Raw genomic sequence first — 25,825 nt, forward strand, 5'->3', positions numbered from 1 at the left:
ATGAAACTGCAATAGATGATGACTATTTTTGGACACATATAAAGTGTTATCAAGTGAGTGAGTTTTTAATGCGGCTGTTAACATAGTTTGAGCTTTCAGTGGATGTTAGCTTGATGTGTCAGGAAAGCCCGGCGACTTTTTATCATTTCATGATGCGCACGTTTGCAATCGAGTTTTTATTCACGGCGTGCCTGTATCTGAACCAGGAACGTCTCTGATTGGTCCGTGTTCATACACGAGGGTCTCGATGGATATGCCGAAACTACTGGGAACATACGTCTTCAACATATTCGTAAACCTGAGGTCAGCCTCTGTGACTAAGCTGATTGTGTGTCATGTGCAGCTATGTCAAGGCCATCTAAGTCAAGGCCATGTCAAGGCCATCACTATAAACCAGAGACACACAAAGTTACATAACCTCATGTTGTATCAAGTGTGATTCAGAATTATAATTGGAATATTTCATTGGAGAAACAAATTCACTATCCTTATTTTCATATACCCAAATATAAAGAGATAATTTGAAATTCAAGGACTATTTTAAATATATACTTTAACAATATTAAAAAGCAATTGTCGGATTTCTTTATATTTTAATCAATAAGTCATCGATTAAGTCATAAATAAATTGTTGAAATAGTTTTCCAAAACACATTTCACGAAGGTTCCCATGAACGTTTCTAGCACCAAATGTATTGTCTTCAATTTTATTCAACATAGTCGTGGGATTAATGAATAATAGTTTACGGAAAACAATTGTAGCGGTTGCTAACCTGACCTAACATTTTTACACGTAAATATATTCGATAGAAATTGTTGTGGGCTTTACATTGGAGCTATGTTCGTTCTTCTGTATACGATTTCGTAACCAACGCTTACTATAGTCACTGGTATCAACTCGTTATAGTGAATGAGTAAGTGAATATGTTTTTTTGCAATATTCCAACAATAGCACGACGGGGTCACCAGAAATGGTCTTCCAACATTGTACCCATGTAAGAAATCGAACGCGGGTCATTGACGTGACGAGCAAACGATTTAACCACAAGCCTACCCCAGCGAGTGAGTGAGTGAGTGAGAATTTAGGCTGCTGTTCGCAACAGTGAATCCATGTGACGACAAGGTACACGAATAGAGCCCGGGTCCTCGGCTTGACGAGCAGAAGCTTGAACCACAAGGTTATCCTATAAAAACCAATTCGTTATAGAAACCCAAAATCAAATATTTATAAAACGTCAATACAATAGAATAATCAGTTTCCATTATCCGCTGAAAAAGATTCAAATGGGCCCAAAAGGCAACGAAGCGCTGAGAGTATGAATCGATCACCTAAGGTGAGGTGAAATGGGGGTTAACGTCGCGTCCAATATTATTGCACTTATATAGCGACGTGCATGCACGTGTATGTGTGTGTGTGTGTGTGTGTGTGTGTCTGCTTGTACTAGTCCGGACTGATGCCGATTTATAGTGTCAGCACACTGAGATACCATGCCGCAGTTTTAACATGAATACCCCACTCAGACACAGTATACTGACTCCGAGCCGACCAGTCCTTGTTTTAGCCCCTTAATGCCTAGTGCCAGACAGGGTAACAACAAGTACCATCTTTTAACGTCTTTTGGTATGATGCGGCTTGGGATCGAACCCCGGACCTTCCTCTCTCCGGGCGGACGCTCTACCATTAGACCACGGAGGCGGTCTCGATCACCTAAAATCAGTGATAATACAGGTATTCGCGAAAAAGATAAGCATGTCCTGCCCTATCGGTATCGGTATCGGTATCACCCACCAATTCAACAATTCAGCTTGTTGCAAATCGAAATCATGGTTAACTAGTTTACACCATTTGTATTGATATTTTCGGGTACATGTAGCTTCCGTATATTTTATAAAAGGTTGACATATAGTACGTCTGCTATTTCATTGCTACTTCAAACACACAACCGGCCTTTTCTGAAGGGCAATACCGGTAGAATACCTACCCCGGCATGAAAGAGGACACTGACAGGTTTGTAGTCGCTGATCTTTAGTCCGGATGGGATCCCTGAACATTTCCAAAATATCCGGTCAAACCATGCTGGCGGACACCGATTCTCGCAGTGGACGGGAAATCACGCCAGGAATTTCAGCAAGACAGACCATGGCTGGTCTTACGTGTCATGCTCCCACGAGGCAATGTACTTACAGAAGAACAGATGCAAACAAGTGAATGTGAATCACATCTTTCAAGCTGTGAACTGCAATACCATTCTCGATATAATACATCTTGGACAACTCACCGTTATTGTTACTGGCAAATTAGTATAAGTCTTTAACTTAGGATGAGATTTGCAGATGTTTTTGAGCATTTGATGTGAGAGGCTTGACATGAAGGGAAAGTTGACAATTGGAAAGTTGAAGTCATCCCTCCTGTCCTAGTGTCTTCTGGGGACTGTTTGTCACTCTGAATCTTTATGATGTGAATATAAAAAAGATTAGGCGGTCTCACGCGTCTCCTTTCTAGTTCAGGTGGGTAAATCAGTGGAAGGGAATTGCCTATTTGATGATTATTAGATGATATCAGATCGTCGATATATGTGAAGTGTAAGTTAAACTTCTTGGTCAAATTACCTTGGTTTGACTTTTTACCGAGCAGAAATTCATATGCACAAGGCAACAGATACGCAAGAAGGGGAGAACAATTGGTGCCCATGGGGATGCCTACTTCATGCCTACTAAATGCCTTCCCCTCAAATTGTACATTGATCTTATCAATGAGGCAGTCCAGCATTTCACATATTATTTTCCCAGTGAACTTCAGATGGCATATGCTATCACTTTTGACAAATTGTGCGGAACCTCTGAATATAGATAAGTAACTGTATCTGTTGTCACCACGTTTTGTAAGAAAAGCACTGGCTTTTCTGGTCTAAATTCGATGGCTTACAGACCGCCGTCATATAGCTGCACTATTGTGCGTCGTTAATAAACAAGCTAATCTTTTTTTCTGGACCAGGAAGCAAGTATCAGATCACGGAGTTCCCCTTTAAATGTATGGTCTACCTGGTATCCAATTTGTCAGTGCCTGGATCGTATCTATACGATGGACGAAAATTAATGAGAACTTCAACGGCAAACACTTGCCCAGCTGAAAACGAGATGTGTCAACAATTAATTTAACTATGGTAATGTTTCATTGTTGTTTAACACCACACTCAGCAATATTGCAGCTGTATGACGACAGCTTGTAAATAATCAAGTCTGGACGAGTCAATCCAGTGATTGATTGCCAGCACCGATCAACGCCGTCGGGGCACGATGACATGCAACCCATCGAGCCTGATCAACAGATCCGACCTTACGAAAAGCATAGGTGGATTGGCATCAATTTAGTAACACCAAAAATCCTGTCAATGCGTACCCTCAAATACTTGTACTGAAGAAATAAACGACCAGTGGACGTTGTTTGTCGTACAATAAAACACTGCAGGGAGAATAAGCCATGAGGAGCGCAGTCCCGATTGGGCTGTCCCTTCCCTTCTTTTACAAGATATACCGTTACAATCGGAACGTCTTTTACACCCGAGAGCCTATCGCGGTGCACCATATTTAGGAACGTTAAGATCGTTTTCCCTAGCACCCCGTTTAGTGAAATAGCCTCTCGTATTGATCGTATTGTTACGCCACCCACGTGTATCCAACTTCTGGGGTTACTAGCGTATTTCCCTGAAGAGTGAGTGAGTTTGTGGCATTTGTCACCAAATGGGGAAACTTAAGATTGGGTTAGATCTTTGTCTTCAAAGGCTCTGCACAATTTGTCAAAAAGGAATGAAAATACCATCTGAAGTTTCCTGGGAAGTTAAAGAGACAAAAACATTTCTATAATCATAAGAAATATCTACTAAAGTTAAAATAAGGAATTGCATCGGACACTTTTTTTGTCACTGATGGCGTCAACTTTTGAAATGTCCTCCACATGTCTAGCAAAAACCTTTTTGAAAGCGTTACTGAGACCTTGAATGTTGTAACCTTGATCTAACAACTTCTGTGCATAAGTCGTACGATGGAAAGACCCACCATGGATTCAAGTGAAAGGTTTTGGAAACAGTTGTGGTCCATACCCGGCAACTGTAACCTAGAGGAACATGGCTCGAGGATTACAAAGAAAGTGTGCATGAATCAATAAGGCCACCATGTTTCATTACACCTGATTGCCTGAAAAATGTAACTAGAAGGTCCAAATCTAATACGGCGCCAGGGCCTGATGGTATTCGAAATCGGTATTGGAAACTGTTTTCTTGTATCCAAACACCATTACTTCAAATTCTCTTGTGGATACATAGGATGTTCAGCTTTGGTTGTGCAAAGGTACAACAGCACTTCTTCCAAATATTAATAAAAGCGACAAACCCCTTCCCATATTCAAATTGTCGATTGTACGATTCAGACTGTAACATGAGCATGTATTTATGAATGACCATTAAACAGTGATGATACCAGGGGTTCGCAAAAGGTGAGTGTATCCTGCCCCACCGGTGGCACCCGTCATCAAATAATGCAAAGGCAAGTCAATTGTTCACCTTGATAAACACGTGAACATATGGTACTGATGGAATTGAATTAGACGCCAATTTGTCTCGGATGTGTCAAATTTGGAAATGTCCCCCACAACGAAATATCCCGCAGGCATTGCGATTAAAAGCCATGGGTTATAACCCTGACAGCATGATGTAACCCTGATCAAACAACTTTTGAGCATGATTCGTATGACGCTCTTTGAGATCTTAGAAGAAAAAGCATACTCTCTGCCCACTTTACATAGCGGTGCGAGGGTGCGGGGGTGCGGGGGTGCGGGGGTGCGGGAGGTGTTTACTCCATAGCTATAAACCTCCGGTAACGTCTTCCAATTGACCTTTGAATACAGACAGGGAGGCTTTACTTTCAAGTAAATGTAAATTGTAAATCCATGAGGATAACCAGCCTAGCTTTTCTGCCGAAACAGATTCCACTTGGCGTGAAGGGCACGCAAAATTAAGACCTGGTTTGAGGTGTTACTTTTTAGCTATATCAATTACTTCGCATCGAATTTTGATTCCCACCTTCTCTCCATCCCTGCAGCCCTCACACACTTTGTAATAGCATTTGAAATTGTATGAGGAGATTTATAATGATGGCCACAGTACAGAGGAGAGTGACGGTCTTAGCGTCGGCTGTCCTGGGATTACGAGGCTTGTATAGTATGTACATGTACGCACATATTTCGTCAGATCTTGCAAAACACCTGCTGTTTTTTCACATGTTCATAAATATAACGAAGAATTGACACGTTGAATTGAAGGAGACTGTTTTGATGGTTTTTCATTCTGAAAAGCAAAATTACAACCTAGAATTGCGTAATTATGCCCAAAGCTACCACGTGGAAAAATCAATATCAGGTTTTCAAGTGTTGTGAACATAAACATGTGGTTGCATACTGCGCAGTGAATCACCTTGGAACAACAAAAAATGAATGTCATAGGCAATGCATTCGATATGTCTTAAATGAACTGATTCACAAGACAAACTATTGATACAATATTCAGGGTTTTATCCATGCTTTCCTATTATGATGAATACCCTGGACGTATTCGCCACCTTAGCTTCTTTGTGACCCCTATTCAAAGTCTTATATTTAAGATTGCCCAACAATCAAATTACTCTCATGAGAGAGAACACATATGTGTTAAATTAGCACTTGCAGTATAATGTAAGTTGGGAAAATAACCATTGTCGTTGTTGCTTATAGTCTCAGTTTAAGCTGTTAATTACGCAAATCAACGGTTTAAAAATGTGTATATGCTATACAGTTAATTTGGTTAGTTGTAAATTCAGCTGCATATTAATATTAACTTTAAAAGCGTACAGTAGAATGTGGCCTTGCAAATAAATGATATATAATCAATATTATGAAATATTGTTACATCACGTTCATCTTCAATGAGTTGTTGAGTGACGCTGACGTTCGCAAGTAAGAGCCATAAACCTTCACGGTAGTAACAGTTTGGCTACACTATGAATAATGACACATTTATGATGGTGGAAGAAGAACATATGATTTCTTCCCTGACCTCTATAAAAGACTACCTGTCTGCAAACATTGTCACTTCATCTCGATCCCCAAAGATGAACGCACTTCTCAACATCCTTCTCTGCACCTTGGCCGGTAAGTTGGTATTCTTATTCCAAATGTCTCTGATCTATTTAACAGTTGTCATACTATGGTCGGGTTTCCAATGATAAAACATAATAAATATGACCAGGATCACTTACATTGTATTGTACATGTACACAATACATGCTGTTGTAGCTACGGCCCTGGCTGAGATCAGCCCCAACATCGTTGGCGGCAGCAATGCAGCTGCAGGAGAGTTTCCCTGGCAAGGAAGTCTTCAGGTGAGGAGCGGCACCAGCTGGTTCCACATCTGTGGCTGCGTCCTCTACACCACCAGCAAGGCCCTCACTGCCGCCCACTGTCTCTCCAACAGGTAAATATGTACACTGATAACACAAGAAGCAGAAACATGCAATTAAACCATGTTAAGAAGTAAAACTCCTATTACTTGATATCACGATCCGATAATATGCTAATGAGATCACATGGCAGGAACGACTTTAAGCGCCATACGGGGCGGTGCAATGTCTCCTTGATGAATAGATCAGAAAGAAGTTTAGTTAGGGGTTTGCCGATGTGTGGGTGTTTCAGCAAACAAACATGGCTGAAAAATATTTGGCACTATAGTATATAATGGGACGGTTCACTCAAACAGTGTAGTCATACGCGATTTCTAAAGTTACTTCCTTTACTGAAAAATACCATGATTATCTTAAAAATGAGATTATATATTGAAGGAATTATTACCTTGGTGTGTTTCTGTATCGTAAATTTCATATATTAGGAATACAAATAGAGAATCTCACCCGAGTGTCTTTTGATATCAAATATATCAATGAGTGTTGATATATTTGATATCAAAAGATACGAGGGTGAGATTTTATTTCTCATCCAACATCATTCTTGCAATTTTTTGCAGTTCGTAGATAGTAAAGAGTAGTGTCTTGAGTGTAAAAAGTACTGCTAAGAGCTTCAGTAGCAGAGCCATTTGTGATGTCATTTGATTGTGACGTCATGGTTACAATGACGTCACGATGGTCTACAAAGTATTGTGATGCAATTTCATTGTCACGATATCTACAATGTAGATATCGCTTGATCTCACCGAAGCGATATCTATTGTGGGCGCTAGTTTTGGATGATAAATGTGTATTATGCTCGCTAAAGACTTGCATAATATACACTTTCTTCTGAAGATATGATCTTTACGATACAGCAACACACTTGGCTAATGAAACATTTTGTTTTCGTTGTGACATTCCAATTTCGAATGTCCTGAAAGTTGAACGGTAGTTTCGTTAAGGAAGTAGTGTGTATGGTTTACCACAAAATTATTTTTGAAAAAGGAAGATTCTATCAATCTGCACTGAAGAGGCCACAGGCCCATAGTACAAAGGTATTATTTCAGAGTAGTGGTAGTGGTAGAGTCTATACATTATAGCATGATAATTAAACATTGACAATTCTTGCAAAGTTACACTGCTATTAGGGGAATTTAACAGACTCTCAAATTTAACACATTTGGAAACACAAAGTAATAATCTGATATATATTTATTTTTAAGAACATCTTCGTATTGCACTGATGCTTGTTTGGTCTGAAATGAGGAAGATAATTGGTAAAGGAAACACCAACATATCCATAGAAAGTACAGATTTCTAAACATTCCCCTTTATAGAACCATTTTACACAACCGGATGAAAGCTCAGATGTTTTAGCATAGAGAAACTCTGAGGAAATATTTGAATTATTGGTTTAGTGGCACTAGTGTGAGGAATGTTTTAATTACTCAATGCTCATGCAACCCTGAAAATGTCTCTCTCATGATATTCACAGCGCCAGCAGTTACCGTCTCGGCTTTGGCATGCTTAGAATGAACAATGTTGATGGCACTGAACAGTACTCCTCAGTCACCTCCTACACCAACGTGAGTTATGTCCCTTAGATTTAACATTTTCACATAATGCCTATCGCCTACAGTTTACTTTCATATTTGGATTTCGAAATGGAAATGTAACACAGGGAATTATATTGTGTTGACAGTTTCAAGTGTCAGCTACTGAGCACTATTGTGTCTGTTAATCTCGTGTAGCACCCTAACTACAATGGTAATGCTGCTGGCTATCCTAACGACATCGCAGTCCTGAGGCTCACAAGCTCAATGGACACAAGCAGTTCAGCTGTGGGAACCGTCAGTCTGGCTTCTGGTAGCAACGACTATGCCGGACAAACATGTACGATCAGCGGATGGGGAAGACTCAGTGGTCAGTATTCCTAATTGAGTACAGTCTTTTGTTACCATGTTACAGTTCATTTGTCCATACTAACTATGCACACTACATCAATGTGGCAGTACATGTACCATGTGTTTGTTCCCGTAGGAGGTGGCAGCACCCCCAACAACCTTCAGAAGGTCGACATGACCGTGCTGACCAACACCGACTGTTCCAGCAGATGGTCTGGTATCGGTGGTGCCACCGTCAACTCTGGACACATCTGTATCTTTGAGTCTGGCAGATCTGCCTGCAGTGTGAGTTCACGTTACCACGCCTACATTTGTTGACATATAAATCACATAGTTAAGCCATTCCTGCACTAGCCCTACTGCTATCTCTGCAAGTGTACTACGTTGTTTCACATGAAATGATTTATCATACGGATATGTTGTTGTAGTATGACGTGTTTGTCATTGTGAATTACCATCGCATATGTTCCATTAACGTGTGATAATACTCTATATAGGTTTTAACTGACAAATTACTTTGTGTTTTAGGGTGACAGTGGTGGCCCGCTGGTATGCGGTAATAGGCTGACTGGAATCACTTCATGGGGTATCAGCTCCTGCTCTGGCAGCTACCCCAGTGTCTACACTCGTGTGTCCTCCTTCTACAACTGGGTCCAGACACAATAAAAGACACTCTTGTAAAACAGGCAGATGACGTTTCACGAATAAAATAGACCAACCGTTCAAAGTGGGTTATCTTTTTTTGACAGAAAAAGACCCAGTCTGTATGATGCGTTTGTGGAAAATGTGCAGTGACAAGTCAAGGCTTTAAAAACTACATACCTGTCTCTATTGGTTCTTATGGCCTGAAATACTACTGAAGATATAGCCAATGTCAGGAAATTTCAAAACAATAAATACATGTGCTTATTGTTATTTTCCTACATAATAATTCACTAGATATAACAAAACTCCTCAATAATTGATGATCATATATAAATTAACCACCCATTATGTGATAGTATGTAATACGTGAACAGTACACGCTATATGAATTTTTATGGAAACGGCGACGCTGATTCTTACCATACACAGTATGATGTAATACGCCAAAAGTGTTTTGTAGCCTCTATTTACACAGCTGTTACAGGAAGGGGATGAAAGTTAACAGAGTTGCTGTTACCAACAAATGCGCCCTGTAGATTGGTAGATCGTGAACTGAACAGCCGCCAATTTACATGAGTTCCCTATTAATGTGAGAATGTTTAAGTTAAGTTGTGTCACCTCACAATTACCAGGGACGAAATCCAAAACAGAGGTCCCCTCGGGAACCTGGGGTAAAAACCTGGGCACCCATTGCTACTCGAGAGATGTTGAACTAGGTGTTTTTTGCCCCTGTGTTAGTTGAGGGCACTGGTTCCAGGAATAGCGTTCCCTTCTCAAATTTTGAGGTCAATCGAGCATGCTCTTTGCATCAAGATTTCAAAGAGCGCACTAAGTCCGGACTACTACAAGCAGGAACAACAGCCACACGCACGCACGTTACTATATAATTGTAATACTCTTGAACGTGACGTTAAACCTCATTTCATCTCACGATCCATATGGTCTTGTCGACAGTAGCTAAAACCAAATGACCACAACTGAAAGCATAACAAGAGCAAAGGGTTTATAGAGTACTTAAATGCATGATTTAGATTTATCACCATTATCTTCTATCATATTATCTTCACGCCATCTTCCACGGATATCTAAGAAGACTCCGTTCTTGTTCAAAGTGAAACATAATCAGCATCCAATAAAATACATACAAAACCCATTCTATATTCATCAGAAATTCTGCTCTAAGCAGATTAGTTTGTATGATTCTAACAATGTGATGAGCATGTGTCGCGGTGGCAGGCAACAAACACAAACTGTGTTTATGTGGGAAGAAAGAGCATGCTCGCTTGTACCTCAAAAGTTGTGAAGGCGCCAAAGGTAGCAGCTGCTGGACTATTGCTCCACCCAAAGGGAAAGTTGATCATTGAAAGGTAGAAATAATCCTTCTTATCTAACACAATGGTAAGACTGTGAACATGGTAATAACATGCTTGTGTTCCATGGCATATCCTACATCTTTCCAAATATATCAGCTACTTTAGCTTGTTTGCTAAACTAATTTGATGGTGATTGATAAACGATGCTTGTATGACGACGGCCTGTAAATAATCGAATCTGGAACAGACAATCCAGTGATTGATTAGAAGCAACGATCAATTCCGTCGGGGCATGATGATATGCAATCCACCGGGCCTGATCACTCCATCCGATCTAACGAACAGCATAGTTTACTGGGCATCAATTCTAACCCGGAATCTCAACGGGACATTGTGGTAATGAAATTAACACCATCAGTGCTGAAGTACATGTATTAAAGATATAAATGACTCGCGGTCGTTGTTTATCCTACAATAAAACACTGCAGAGTGAATAAACTATGAGGAGCATAGTCCCGATTGGTTTATTCTCCCTACAGTGTGTTATTGTACGATAAACAACGACCACGGGTCGTTTATTACTTATGTGAGATATCACCATTTTGTACAGCCCCTTTGGAGATGTTTAAAATGTTTTACCCATATTTTAATAATGATGACTCCCTGACTAGAATCCGACCTCGGCAATAGCGGACAAGTCCATTTTATGAACAGGTCTGTGCAATTTGGAATTTCCCGCATATTATCACAATCCTCACGTCGATTATCTGTACCGTTTCTCCCAATGCCAATTGACATATTTTCCCCAGTTTGGGTTGCGATCGTTCGGCCACTGCGTAAAAATGGGGAACAACTCACAATACACTTCCTTCTCAAAATTAACGTCATTCATATATACGACGTCATCCAGTTGCGAGCGTATGTTGGAATCTTCCGAAATGACGTCATGATAGAACAATGAAATAAACCCCGCTTCGTTCTTCATTGATCTTATTGATCGATAATCATTATTGTGTCTTGTGTATTGTGTATTGTGCGTATGGTTTGTATTGTGTATAAAGCAGATTCGATTGTACAATTCAGACTATATCATGAGCATGTGTTTATGAATCACAATCAAATAGTGATGATACCAGGGCCTAGATTTTCGAAACGATCTTAGCTAAGATATATCTTAACAACTTTCGTTCCAAGATAAGATATCTTAAGGTTAAGATAAGATAGATTTTCGAAACTATCGTAAACCTGTCGCAGATCGTTCAGAGCTACGATACCTATCGGGGCATAAGTCCTTTTTGAGACTAAAGACCCAAATATCTTATTATTACTTATTTCCCAAGAAGACACCAGTTTTTCCACCAAAACTGATCTGTAATACTGTGATTTAGTTACAGAAATTTCTTTATAGTATTTCCATGTCGATGAATATAGCTGTCTATCAACTTTACTGTCGGAGGCATGAAATGCACGCAACAACCTGCGTGCATCAGCGCGTGCTTCAACACATTTCTTAACTCCCCCTGAGTTATCAATAAGGTCACGGTCATTACTGTAGCCTGCCGACACCTTCCGTTTTTATCCTTCCCAAAATATCGAAATGGTATGTTGTTTCACACTTCTTCAGCATGGACTCGGAGAGAAATATATTGTAAGCTATCGACTCCACAGTTATGTGGATCGCTGTCGCGATTAAGAACATTTTTGACGTGAAATCCTTGACGCGTTCTTCATGTTTTCGAAGTGCCAATTTGAATCACTAAGTTTTACAAAATGAAATGTCAATGTTTGAACGTAAAGCAGACTAATTGTTTGGCACAATATCTATGGGAAAAGTATGCCGCCATCTTGGATGAAGATAAAATAAACTTACGACAGGTATGGGGCTATCTTAGATTTACGACAATCTTAAGATATCTTAGGGCTATGATAGTTTCGAAAATATGCTACGATAGCCTACGATTTCCTTACGACAAATTAACGATAATTTTAGTTCTACGATCGTTTCGAAAATCTAGGCCCAGGTGTTCGCGAAAAGGTGAGTGTATCCTGCCCTTCCGGTGGAACAGGTCAAAAACACATGCAAAAGTAAATCAATTGTTCACCGGGAAAAACACGGGAACACATGGTACTGATAGAATTGCATCAGACACCATTTCATCACTGATGTGTCAAATTTGCAAGTGTTCTCCGTATGTCTATTATAAAACGTTTTTAAATCTTGCGGGCATGGTGATTGAAAGCCAAGGGTTGTAACCCTCACAGAATCTTGTAACCCTGACCAAGCAAGTTTTGAGCAAGATTCGTATGACGCTCTTTGAATTCTTCAAATCGCAAGAAGGGGAGGAGAGTTGGTGTCCATGGAGAGGCCCACTTCTTGTATAAATATCTTACCCCTAAATTTCCACTTTACAAAGGGGAGCGGGGTTGCGGGGTTGCGGGGTTGCGGGGTTGCGGGGTTGCGGGAGTGGTTTACTCCATAGCTATATACATCCGGTAACATCATCCCATTGACCTTTGAATATAGACAGGGAGGCTTTACTTTCAAGTAAATATAAATAGTCAATGCAACAGAATAACCAGCCTAGTGTTTCTGCCGAAACAGATTCCACTTGGCGTGAAGGGCATGCAGAATTAAGACCTGGTTTGAGGTGTTACTTTTTAGCTATTATATTAATTAATTCGCATCGAATGTTGATTTTCCCCCTCTCTCCATCCCTGCACCCCTCACACACTTTGTAATAGCATTTGAAATTGTATGAGGAGATTTATAATGATGGCCACAGTACAGAGGAGAGTGACGGTCTTAGCGTCGGCTGTCCTGGGAGTACGATGCTTGTATAGTCTGTACATGTACGCACATATGTCGTCAGATCTTGCGAAACACCTGCTGTTTTTTCACATGTTCATAAATATAACGAAGGGTTGAAACGTTGAATTGAAGGAGACATTCTGATGGTTTTACATTCTGAAAAGCAAAATTACAACCTAGAATTGCGTAATTATGCTCAAATTTACCACGTGGAGTAATCAATATCAGGTTTTGAACATGTGGATGGTTACTGCGAAGTAAAATCACCTTGGTACACTAAAAAATGGATGTCATAGGCGATGCATTCGATATGTCTTTGACGAACTTATACATAAGACAAACTACTGACAATATTCAAATAATTATACGTCCTTATTATGATGAACACCCTGGTCGCCACCTCAGCTTCTTTGTAAACCCTCTTCAAATGCCATTATGGTAAGGATTGCCCACCAATCACATTTCTCTCATGAGAGAGAAAACATATGTGTTAAATTGCAGTATACTTGCAGTAAAGTGTAGGTTGGGAAAATAACCGTTGTCGTTGTTGCTTATAGTCTCAGTTCAGTTGTTAATAACACCAATTAATGGTTTAAAATGTGTATTTACTAAACAGTTAATTTGGTTAGTTGCAAGTTCAGCTGCATATTAATATTAACTTAAAAAGCGTATGATAGATTGTGGCCTGACAAATATAAGATGTATAATCAATATTATGAAATACTGTTACATCACTTGACATCCTCAATGAGTTGTTGAGTAACGCTGATGTTCGCAAGTAAGAACCATAAATCTTCACAGTGGTATCAGTTTGGCTACACTATGAATAATGGCACATTTATGATGGTGGGAGAAGAACATATGATTTCTTCCCTGATCTGTATAAAAGACTACCTGTCTGCACACATTGTCACTTCATCTCGATTCCCAAAGATGAACGCACTTCTCAACATCCTTCTCTGCACCTTGGCCGGTAAGTTGGTATTCTTATTCCAAATGTTACAAAGAACGAGCTAATGTCATACTATGGTCGGGTTTTCAACGATAAAACACATTAAATATGACCAGGATCACTTACATTGTATTGTACATGCACACGATACATGCTGTTGTAGCTACGGCCCTGGCTGAGATCAGCCCCAACATCGTTGGCGGCAGCAATGCAGCTGCTGGAGAGTTTCCCTGGCAAGGAAGTCTTCAGGTGAGGAGCGGCACCAGCTGGTTCCACATCTGTGGCTGCGTCCTCTACACCACCAGCAAGGCCCTTACTGCAGCCCACTGTCTCTCCAGCAGGTAAATATGTACACTGATAACACAAGAAGCAGAAAATAGAGTAATAAACAGTGTCTTGAGTGTAAAAAGTACTGATAAGAGTTTCAGTAGCAGAGCCAATAGTGATGTCATTTGATTGTGACGTCATGGTAACCAATGACGTCACAATGGTCTGCGAAGCATTGTAATGCAATTTCATTCTCACGATGTCTACAATGTAGATATCGCTTGATCTCACCCAAGCCATATCTATTGTGGGCGCCAGTTTTGGATGATAAATGTGTATTATGCTCGCCAAAGACTCGCATAATATAAACTTTCTTCTGAAGATATGATTTTTACGATACGGCAATTCACTTCGCTAATAAAACATTTTGTTTTCATTGTGACATTGCAGTTTCGAATGTCCTGAAAGTTGAACGGTAGTTTCGTTAAGGAAGTAGTGTGTATGGTTTACCACAAAATTATTTTTGAAAAAGGAAGATTCTATCAAATTTGCACTGAAGAGGCCACAGGCCCATAGTACAAAGGTATTATTTCAGAGTAGTGGTAGTGGTAGAGTCTATACATTATAGCATGATAATTAAACATTGACAATTCTTGCAAAGTTACACTGCTATTAGGGGCATTTAACAGACACTCAAATTTAACACATTTGGAAACACAAAGTAATAATCTGATATATATTTATTTCGAAATGAGGCACATATCGCCCAGGTACAACCAAAAACAATCGAAATCTGGCGAGATCTATTCGAAACATTACAAAGTAATAAATAATGTTCAGTGTATATATGCGAATTTAAAAATCTATAAGAAAGGCATCTGCTTGATACTATTAAGGTTTGAACCCATTTTTGTAAAACTTTTATCCGCCAGTCTTCGTAGTCGTGATATTCAACATACTCATCAACATGCATAACCATATCCAATCCTATACAGTGATTGTTCACATCAGTCTGAATTATCTGTTACACAATTTGCATGGAAATGTGTGTACTTTTCCCAAAGCATTAAACTTGTTTAGTCCCCACACCTCATTTTCCCATGGTATTATTGGACTTAAATTGATATCAAAACTGATTTGTACATAGTGTCACCAAGAACATCTTCGTATTGCACTGATGCTTGTTTGGTTTGAAATAAGGAAGATAATTGGTAAAGGAAACACCAACATATTCATAGAAAGTACAGATTTCTAAACATTCCCCTTCCCTTTATAGAACCATTTTACACAACCGGATGAAAGCTCAGATGTTTTAGCATAGAGAAACTCTGAGGAAATATTTGAATTATTGGTTTAGTGGCACTAGTGTGAGGAATGTTTTAATTACTCAATGCTCATGCAACCCTGAAAATGTCTCTCTCATGATATTCACAGCGCCAGCAGTTACCGTCTCGGCTTTGGCATGCTTAGAATGAACAATGTTGATGGCACTGAACAGTACTCCTCAGTCACCTCCTACACCAACGTGAGTTATGTCCCTTAGATTTAACATTTTCACATAATGCCTATCGCCTACAGTTTACTTTCATATTTGGATTTCGAAATGGAAATGTAACACAGGGAATTATATTGTGTTGACAGTTTCAAGTGTCAGCTACTGAGCACTATTGTGTCTGTTAATCTCGTGTAGCACCCTAACTACAATGGTAATGCTGCTGGCTATCCTAACGACATCGCAGTCCTGAGGCTCACAAGCTCAATGGACACAAGCAGTTCAGCTGTGGGAACCGTCAGTCTGGCTTCTGGTAGCAACGACTATGCCGGACAAACATGTACGATCAGCGGATGGGGAAGACTCAGTGGTCAGTATTCCTAATTGAGTACAGTCTTTTGTTACCATGTTACAGTTCATTTGTCCATACTAACTATGCACACTACATCAATGTGGCAGTACATGTACCATGTGTTTGTTCCCGTAGGAGGTGGCAGCACCCCCAACAACCTTCAGAAGGTCGACATGACCGTGCTGACCAACAGCGACTGTTCCAGCAGATGGTCTGGTATCGGTGGTGCCACCGTCAACACTGGACACATCTGTATCTTTGAGTCTGGCAGATCTGCCTGCAGTGTGAGTTCACGTTACCACGCCTACATTTGTTGACATATAAATCACATAGTTAAGCCATTCCTGCACTAGCCCTACCGCTATCTCTGCAAGAGTACTACGTTGTTTCACATGAAATGATTTATCATACGGATACGTTGTTGTAGTATGACGTGTTTGTCATTGTGAATTACCATCGCATATATTCCATTAACGTGTGATAATACTCTATATAGGTTTAAACTGACAAATTACTTTGTGTTTTAGGGTGACAGTGGTGGCCCGCTGGTATGCGGTAATAGGCTGACTGGAATCACATCATGGGGTATCAGCTCCTGCTCTGGCAGCTACCCCAGTGTCTACACTCGTGTGTCCTCCTTCTACAACTGGGTCCAGACACAATAAAAGACACTCTTGTAAAACAGGCAGATGACGTTTCACGAATAAAATAGACCAACCGTTCAAAGTGGGTTATCTTTTTTTGACAGGAAAAGGCCCAGTCTGTATGATGCGTTTGTGGAAAATGTGCAGTGACATGTCAAGGCTTTAAAAACTACATACCTGTCTCTGTTGGTTCTTATGGCCTGAAATACTACTGAAGATATAGCCAATGTCAGGAAATTTCAAAACAATAAATACATGTGCTTATTGTTATTTTCCTACATAATAACTCACTAGATATAACAAAACTCCTCAATAATTGATGATCATATATAAATTAACCACCCATTATGTGATAGTATGTAATACGTGAACAGTACACGCTATATGTAATTTTATGGAAACGGCGACGCTGATTCTTACCATACACAGTATGATGTAATACGCCAAAAGTGTTTTGTAGCCTCTATTTACACAGCTGTAACAGGAAGGGGATGAAAGTTAAATGAGTTGCTGTTACCAACAAATGCGCCCTGTAGATCGGTAGATCGTGAACTGAACAGCCGCCAATTTTCATGAGTTCCCTAGTAAATGTGAGAATGTTTAAGTAAATGTCACCTCACAATTACCAGGAACGAAATCCAAAACAGAGGTCCCCTCGGTAACCTAGGGTAAAAACCTGGGCATCCATTGCTACTCGTAAGAGTTGAACTAAGTTTGGCATTCAGGTGGTTTGTGCCCTTGTTTTGGTTGAGGGCACTGGTTCTAGGAATAGCGTTCCCCTATCAAATTTTGAAGTAAATCGAGCATGCGTTCTTGTTCAAAGTGAAACATAATCAGCATCCAATAAAATACATACAAAACCCATTCTATATTCATCAGAAATTCTGCTCTCAGCAGATTAGTTTGTATGATTCTAACAATGTGATGAGCATGTGTCACGGTGGCAGGCAACAAACACAAACTTTGTTTATCTTGGAAGAAAGAGCATGCTCGCTTGTACCTCAAAGGTTGTGAAGGCGCCAAAGGTAGCAGCTGCTGGACTATTGCTCCACCCAAAGGGAAAGTTGATCGTTTGATGGTAGAAATAATTCTTCTCGTCTAAAACAATGGAAAGACTGTGAACATGGTAATAACATTCTTGTGTTCCATGGCATTTGCATTGCCCAAAGACCCTCTTTCAGGGATATGAATGTGTTATTCATTGACACTGTTATCTTTATATCCTGGCTAGAGTGAGTGAGTGAGTGTGGTTTTTCACCGCTTTTAGCAATATCCCAGCAATATCACGTCGGGGGACACCAGATATGGGCTTCACACATTGTACCCATGTCGGGAATCGAAACCGGGTCTTCGGCGTGACGAGCGAACGCTTTAACCACTAGGCTACCCGACCGCCCCTATCCTGGCTAGAAGCTGTAATTTGTACTTTGCATGAGACTGGGCAAATGCATATGTGTATGCGTAATGAGGATATACCATGTAATACTTTAATATACGTCAAAATATATATGATTAGCAGGCAGACAGTCATGTTTGTACAAATTGTGTCAAATCTCCTGGGACTGGCGATTTACACGAGTTTGGCTTCCCTTTTACTACTTAAATGCAGTTTCTGAGCATTTGATTCCCGAATTTAGCCGCGTTTAATGTATATCAACGTAGACAGTTATTGGTATTTTTCCGGAGTTTATTAATAAATGGTTATCATTCTGTGTATTCTTGGTTAGAATTGATACTCAGCAACTAAGGCTGGTCGTGAGAGGATTGGGTGTTCGTGTTCGGTGACTTGGTCGATAGCATGTCATCGTGCCATGGACTATTTACAGGCCGCCGTCATACAGCTGGTGTGCTGCTGGCGTTAAGCAACAAACAGATGTGCAAACAACATTATTTCGCAGTTATTTGTTTCGTGTGAAACGCTCTGACGTCATGACACAATGGATGACTTTATATGTCTCCTTAACAGCTGGATCGCTTTGTTAAATCAAAGCGACAAAACCCTTTCCATAATCTTAATAAATCTCAACTAAAAGCATTTGTACGATTTCGACTATATCACAAGCATTTGTATATGAATCACTATATAAAAAACTTAAGAAACAGAAGCTAAAGTGGAGGATATATTTTGAAAGATGTAGGTTATGCCTTGGAGCACAAAAATGTTATTACCATGTTTACAGTTTTACCGGTGTGTTAGAAAAGAGGGATACTTTTACTGTCCAATGATCAACTTTCCCTTTGTGTGGAGCAATAGTTGATATTAATATTTGATACACAGACCATGATGTATATAGTGGTGAAAGATGCCGAAGGTTTTTTCCCATATTATTAAAATTATGTTGGATACAAAGGGTAATTATCAAGCGCAAGCAGTATATGTTTGTTCAGAATTCAATCGGGCGGAGTTTTGTTTTTTCTTTTTGTCGCTATATGGCTGAAATAATGCCGATGGGACGTAAAGTTTAAACTCACTCACTCACTCACTCGGGTGGCGTTTTGTTGCCGTAATATTAAGTTCGGTTTTCGATCCCACTACATCGCCTACTGACCACTGACTGTTATCGCCATTTCTGAAATAATTTCTATTTAAAGTTTACTGTAGATGTACTCATCTTGACTTTGATTTTGGTGAAACAATTTCGCTCATTTCAGCCCGTTGGAAAGGTTGAGTAGATTTCTGTTATACAGCGAAAAGAGTTTATCAAAACAATGGAAGTATTTTCAGGTTAATCACCTGTAGGCTGCTAGTTATCGCCATAGTCTACAGCGCTAAATGATGTTATTAAATTGTATTTTCGGGAAGAGACAGAAACATGCTTGCCAATTGCGAATAGGCCTAATTAGCTCTGACTGAATGTGGATCATCTGGTTGTTGGTGTTCTCTAAAGTTATATTATAACAAAGCGCTTACAATGTGTATTTTTAATATTTCCCCCAAAGAATCAATTCATCATTTTACGATAAGTATATTCGTCACCCTTCTAATAAAAACGTGTAGAGTCTCGCGTCGCGCTATAACGGGGTGTTTGCGGTACTTGGTCCTTGGTGGTGTGGTGATACGCTTGTGAATGGTAATAGTCAAAAGTTATTACAATATATTGTCAGTGAGTTGGTCATCGTTTGTCGATTATTAAGGTGAGATAGTTGTAGCCAATGTGCACCAATGAAAAATACAATGAAATTGATAGCAAACATATTCGTTCGGTTTCCGATCTCCATATTTTGCCATGTACTGTACAGAATGAAATTGAACTATATTATGTTCAATAATTGTAGAACCAAATAAATTTTATATGATATATATTTCAAAATTGTACTGTACCTGTAAACTGCGCAGTGATGAAGATGTGAGTCGTAATTAGTAACAAAGGCTGTTTGATATATCTATTTCCATTTAGATTCCGGGATAGAATTAGTCCCTAATAATCCATGGTAGTACTAACAGCTGCCTAATGGGAGGCAAATTGAAGACTAATTGTGTGTCATTGAACTCCGACAAGGGTTGTTGGACGTGGCTCACAATATCAATCCCTGGTTGGTCTTGCCAAGAATCCATTCTTTCAGACCGGAGCATGACATTTAAACCAAATTACGTAAGGTGTTTCTTATTTTGGTATGAACTTGATAATTGTATTACTGGTGTTTTAAACAATTATACAATATATGTATTTTTTGGGGATGAACTATAAATATATGCTTATTGAATATAGTTTTGACTGTTCTAAAGTGGTACATTGTTGTTTTCACTGCAGCAAGGGTGTAACTGAGACACGAGGCACAACAGGAATGTTGGATCATTGAGGAATACACCAAAATTCCTGGGGCTGTGAATTATGTTAATGCAAGTACAGTTGTTGAATCCCATTGTCTGTATTTGCATAAATATATTGTGTTCTATGAATGTTAACATATGTATCCATCAAACACTTGCATATTATACATTGTTGTTAGAATATTGATAAAACTTGATCTCCAATTGAATGTTTCTTATCATATATATTTCAAATACCTTCTCGAGATTAATAAAAACAATTTCTGCATTTCAGGGAAGTTGATAAAAACCAAACCAAAGGAAAAAGATTCTGTCATTCAATAATTGCGAAAAGTGTATAAGTTTTCAATTATCTTAAAATATTAAAATGTCAACACAACTGTGTCTTGGAGTTCTTTGTTAAAAGGACACGTTCCATGACTGAAAGTTGAAAAATACTATATAGAGTTGATTTGTAGACCTGGAACTTTCTAAAGAGATCAGATATATTTTCGGTCACAGCTATAAAAGCAGATATATATTTTTATTTAACTCTATGAGCCTGACGATAAGCAACCTTTTAACAGTGTCATTTTTTAGGCAGGCAATTTCTATTTTTCACCGAAAACCCCCTTTTTCGAATTTTGTTGTAACCATGTGGAAACGTTTTCAAAACGTTTTAAGAAGGTTTTTAGGTTTCCATAATATTTCTAACTAAAATGTTTTTGGAAACGTTCTGAATACGTAAAAGAAACTCCACACATTTAGTTTTTGAAAACGGTTTTTGTTAACGTTTTTGAAACCATATAGACACGCTCACAAAACGTTTTAAGAATGTTTTAAGGTTTCCATAATATTTCTAGACAACGTTTTGTTTGAAACGTTTTGAAAACGTAAAAGAAACTCCACTTATTTAGGTTTTTGCATCCATATAGAAACGCTTTCAAAACATTTTAAAAATGTTTCTGTGTTAGCTGGGTTTTAGGCCATAAGAACCCACAGAGACAGGGAGTCCATAGATAAAGCGTTGATTTGTCACAGCAATTTTTCCACAAATGTATCATACAGACTGATTCTTTTTCTGTCAAAAAAAGATAACACATTTTGAATGGTTGGTTTATTTTATTCGTGAAATGTGAACCGCCAGTTCCACAAGGAGTGCATTTTACTGTCCCTGGACCCAGGAGTAGAAGGAGGACACACGAGTGTAGACACTGGGGTAGCTGCCAGAGCAGGAGCTGATACCCCATGATGTGATTCCAGTCAGCGTATTACCGCATACCAGCGGGCCACCACTGTCACCCTAAAACACAAAGTAATTTGTCAGTTTAAACCTATATAGATTATTATCACATGTTAATGTAAGATATGCGATGGTAATTCACAATGACAAACACGTCATACTACAACAACGTATCCGTATGATAAATCAATTTTTGGTGAACAACGTAGTTCACTTGCAGAGGTAGCGGTAGGGCTAGTGCAGGAATGGCTTATCTACGTGATTTATATGTCAACAAATGTAGGCGTGGTAACGTGAACTCACACTGCAGGCAGATCTGCCAGACTCAAAGATACAGATGTGTCCAGAGTTGACGGTGGCACCACTGATACCAGACCATCTGCTGGAACAATCGTTGTTGGTCAGCACGGTCATGTCGACCTTCTGAAGGTTGTTGGGGGTGCTGCCACCTCCTACGGGAGCAAACACATGGTAAATGTACTGCATCATTGATGTAGTATGCATAGATCGTATGGACAAATTAACTGTGACAACGTAACGAAAGGCTGCACTCAATTAGGAATACTGACCACTGAGTCTTCCCCATCCGCTGATCGTACATGTTTGTCCGGCATAGTCGTTGCTACCAGAAGCCAGACTGACGGTTCCCACAGCTGAACTGCTTGTGTCCATTGAGCTTGTGAGTCTCAGGACTGCGATGTCGTTAGGATAGCCAGCAGCATTACCATTGTAGTTAGGGTGCTACACGAGATAAACAGACACAATAGTGCTCAGTAGCTGACACTTGAAACTGTCAACACAATATAATTCCCTGTGTTACATTTCCATTTGAAAATTCAAATATGAAAGTAAACTACAGGCAATAGACGTTATGTAAAAGTGTTTAAATTGAGGGACATAACTCACGTTGGTGTAGGAGGTGACTGAGGAGTACTGTTCAGTGCCATCAACATTGTTCATTCTAAGCATGCCAAAGCCGAGACGGTAACTGCTGGCGCTGTGAACATCACGAGAGAGACATTTTCAGGGTTGCATGAGCATTTAGTGATTAAAACATTCCTCACACAACTACTAAATTATTAATAATTCAAATATTTCATCAGATATTATATGCTTCAACATTTGAGCTTTCATAGGGATTAGTTTCACACTTTGCCGATAACACTTAAGGCATCTACAGTGATTGATTATAACAATTGTGTTGTGTTTGATAGTTAAAACAAGAAATGCACCCGGAAGTTACCCAAAATATTCGTGATTCTACAATTATCAAGGGAAGAAGTATTTGAGTGTTTACGGCATCTCACATGCAACAGAGCATCGAGGTTAACTCATATTATTCCCCAGTTCTTCAAAATATTCTTCAGATTTGTTACTTCTGCATCTCAAATTAATATGCATTTCTTATAGATTATTAAAACGCATATATACACTGGACAGTATTTATCACTGTTTAATGTAAAACACATTTCGAAAAGATCCTGCTAGCTTTCGATTGTTTTGGGTTGTACCTGGACAATATACAAACACCTTGAGAGAGGATCCAATTTGCCCGTAATGTCATTAAAATGCAAAAGATGAGTATCATTTTCTCCTGGTTTGTCAAACATTAAGAAATAAGTATATATCACAATATAACTTTTTGTTTCCAAATGTCTGTCATTAAATTTGATTGTCTGTTAAATTCCTCCAACAGCAGTGTAACTTTGCAAGAATTGTCAATGTTTAATTATCATGCTATAATGTATAGACTCTCCTACTCTGAAATAATATCTTTGACTATAGGCCTATGTCTTCTTCAGTGCAGAAATAAGGATTGATAGAATCTTCCTTTTTCATTTTGTGGTAAACCATACACACTACTTCCTTTACGAAACTACCGTTCAACTTTCAGGACATTCGAAATTGGAATGTCACAACGAATACAAAATATTTTATTAGCCAAGTGTGTTGCCGTATCGTAAAAATCATATCTTCAGAAAAAAGTGTATATTATGCGAGTCTTTGGCGAGCATAGTACACATTTATTATCCAAAACTGGCTCCCACAATAGATATGGCTTGGGTGAGATCAAGCGATATCTACACTGTAGATATCGTGACAATGAAATTGCATCACAATGCTTTGTAGACCATCGTGACGTCATTGGTAACCATGACGTCACAATCAAATGACATCACTATTGGCTCTGCTACTGAAGCTCTTAGCAGTACTTTTTACACTTAAGACACTACTTTTTACTATCTACGAACTGCAAAAAATTGCAAGAATGATGTTGGATGAAAAATAAAATCTCACCCTCGTGAGAATGAAATTGCATCACAATGCTTCGCAGACTATTGTGACGTCATTGATCACCATGACGTCACAATCAAATGACATTACTATTGGCTCTGCTACTGAAGCCCTTAGCAGTACCTTTTTACACTTAAGACACTGCTTATTAGTCCTAAAAACTGAAAATATTGCAAGAATGATGTTGGATGAGAAATAAAATCTCGTTGATATATTTGATATCAAAAGACACTCGGATGAGATTCTCTATTTGTATTTCTAATATATGAAATTTACGATACAGAAACACGCCAAGGTAATAATTCCTTCAATATATTATCTCATTTTTTAGATAATCATGGTATTTTTCAGTAAAGGAAGTTACTTTAGAAACCGCGATTGACTACACTGTTTGAGTGAACCGTCCCATTATATACTATAGTGCCTAATAATTTTCAGCCATGTTTGTTTGCTGAAACACCCACACATCGGCAAACCCCTAAATAAACTTCTGATTTATTCATCAAGTAGACACTGCATCGCCCCGTATGGCGCTTAAAGTCGTTCCTGCCATGTGATCTCATCAGCATATTATCGGATCGTGATATCAAGTAATAGGAGTTTTACTTCTTAACATGGTTTAATTGCATGTTTCTGCTTCTTGTGTTATCAGTGTACATATTTACCTGTTGGAGAGACAGTGGGCGGCAGTGAGGGCCTTGCTGGTGGTGTAGAGGACGCAGCCACAGATGTGGAACCAGCTGGTGCCGCTCCTCACCTGAAGACTACCTTGCCAGGGAAACTCTCCAGCAGCTGCATTGCTGCCTCCAACGATGTTGGGGCTGATCTCAGCCAGGGCCGTAGCTACACCAGCATGTATCGTGTGCATGTACAATACAAAATAAGTGATCCTGGTCATATTTATTATGTTTTATCACTGGAAACCCGACCATAGTTTGACATTAGCTCGTTCTTTTTGTAACTGATCAGGGGCATTTGGAATATAGATATTTTGAATAAGAATACCAACTTACCGGCCAAGGTACAGAGAAGGATGTTGAGAAGTGCGTTCATCTTTGAGGATCGAGATGAAGTGACAATGTTTGCAGACAGGTAGTCTTTTATACAGATCAGGGAAGAAATCATGTGTTCTTCTCCCACCATCATAAATGTGCCATTTTGCATGGTGTAGCCAAACTGATACCACTGGGAAGGTTTATGACTCTCACTTGCGAACGTCAGCGTTACTCAACAACTGATTGAAGATGTCAAGTGATGTAACAGTATTTCATAATATTGATTATACATCTTATATTTGCCAGGCCACAATCTGTTATACACTCTAAAGTTAATATCAATATGCAGCTGAACTTACAACTTACCAAATTAACTGTATAGCACAAACACATTTTTAAAACGTTAATTGGCGCAATTAACAGCTTCAACTAAAACTATAAGAAACAACGACAATGGTTATTTTCCCAACCTACACTATACTGGAAGTATACTGGAATTTAACACATAATATGTTTTCTCTCTCATGAGAGTAATTGGATTGGTGGAGAATCTTTACCATAATGCCCTTTAAATAGGGTTTACAAAGAGGCTAAGGTGGCGAAAACGACCAGGGTATTCATCATAATAGATAAGGACGTATAACACCCTGGATATTGTCTTAATTGGATATTGTCAGTAGTTTGTCTTATGT

General features: G+C 39.2%; 3 pseudogenes; 2 read left to right on the forward strand and 1 right to left on the reverse strand.

The window, feature by feature from the left end:
* The first annotated feature begins 6,087 nt into the window (after positions 1-6,087).
* Positions 6,088-9,098, forward strand: LOC124143857 (annotated as a pseudogene).
* A 4,920-nt stretch (positions 9,099-14,018) lies between these two features.
* LOC124143858 lies at positions 14,019-16,927 on the forward strand (annotated as a pseudogene).
* Positions 16,928-21,702: 4,775 nt separating this feature from the next.
* Positions 21,703-25,296, reverse strand: LOC124143859 (annotated as a pseudogene).
* Positions 25,297-25,825: the final 529 nt, after the last annotated feature.

Source organism: Haliotis rufescens, unplaced genomic scaffold, assembly GCF_023055435.1.
Source record: "Haliotis rufescens isolate VD_foot unplaced genomic scaffold, xgHalRufe1.0.p SCAF_5, whole genome shotgun sequence".
Classification (NCBI taxonomy): domain Eukaryota; kingdom Metazoa; phylum Mollusca; class Gastropoda; order Lepetellida; family Haliotidae; genus Haliotis; species Haliotis rufescens.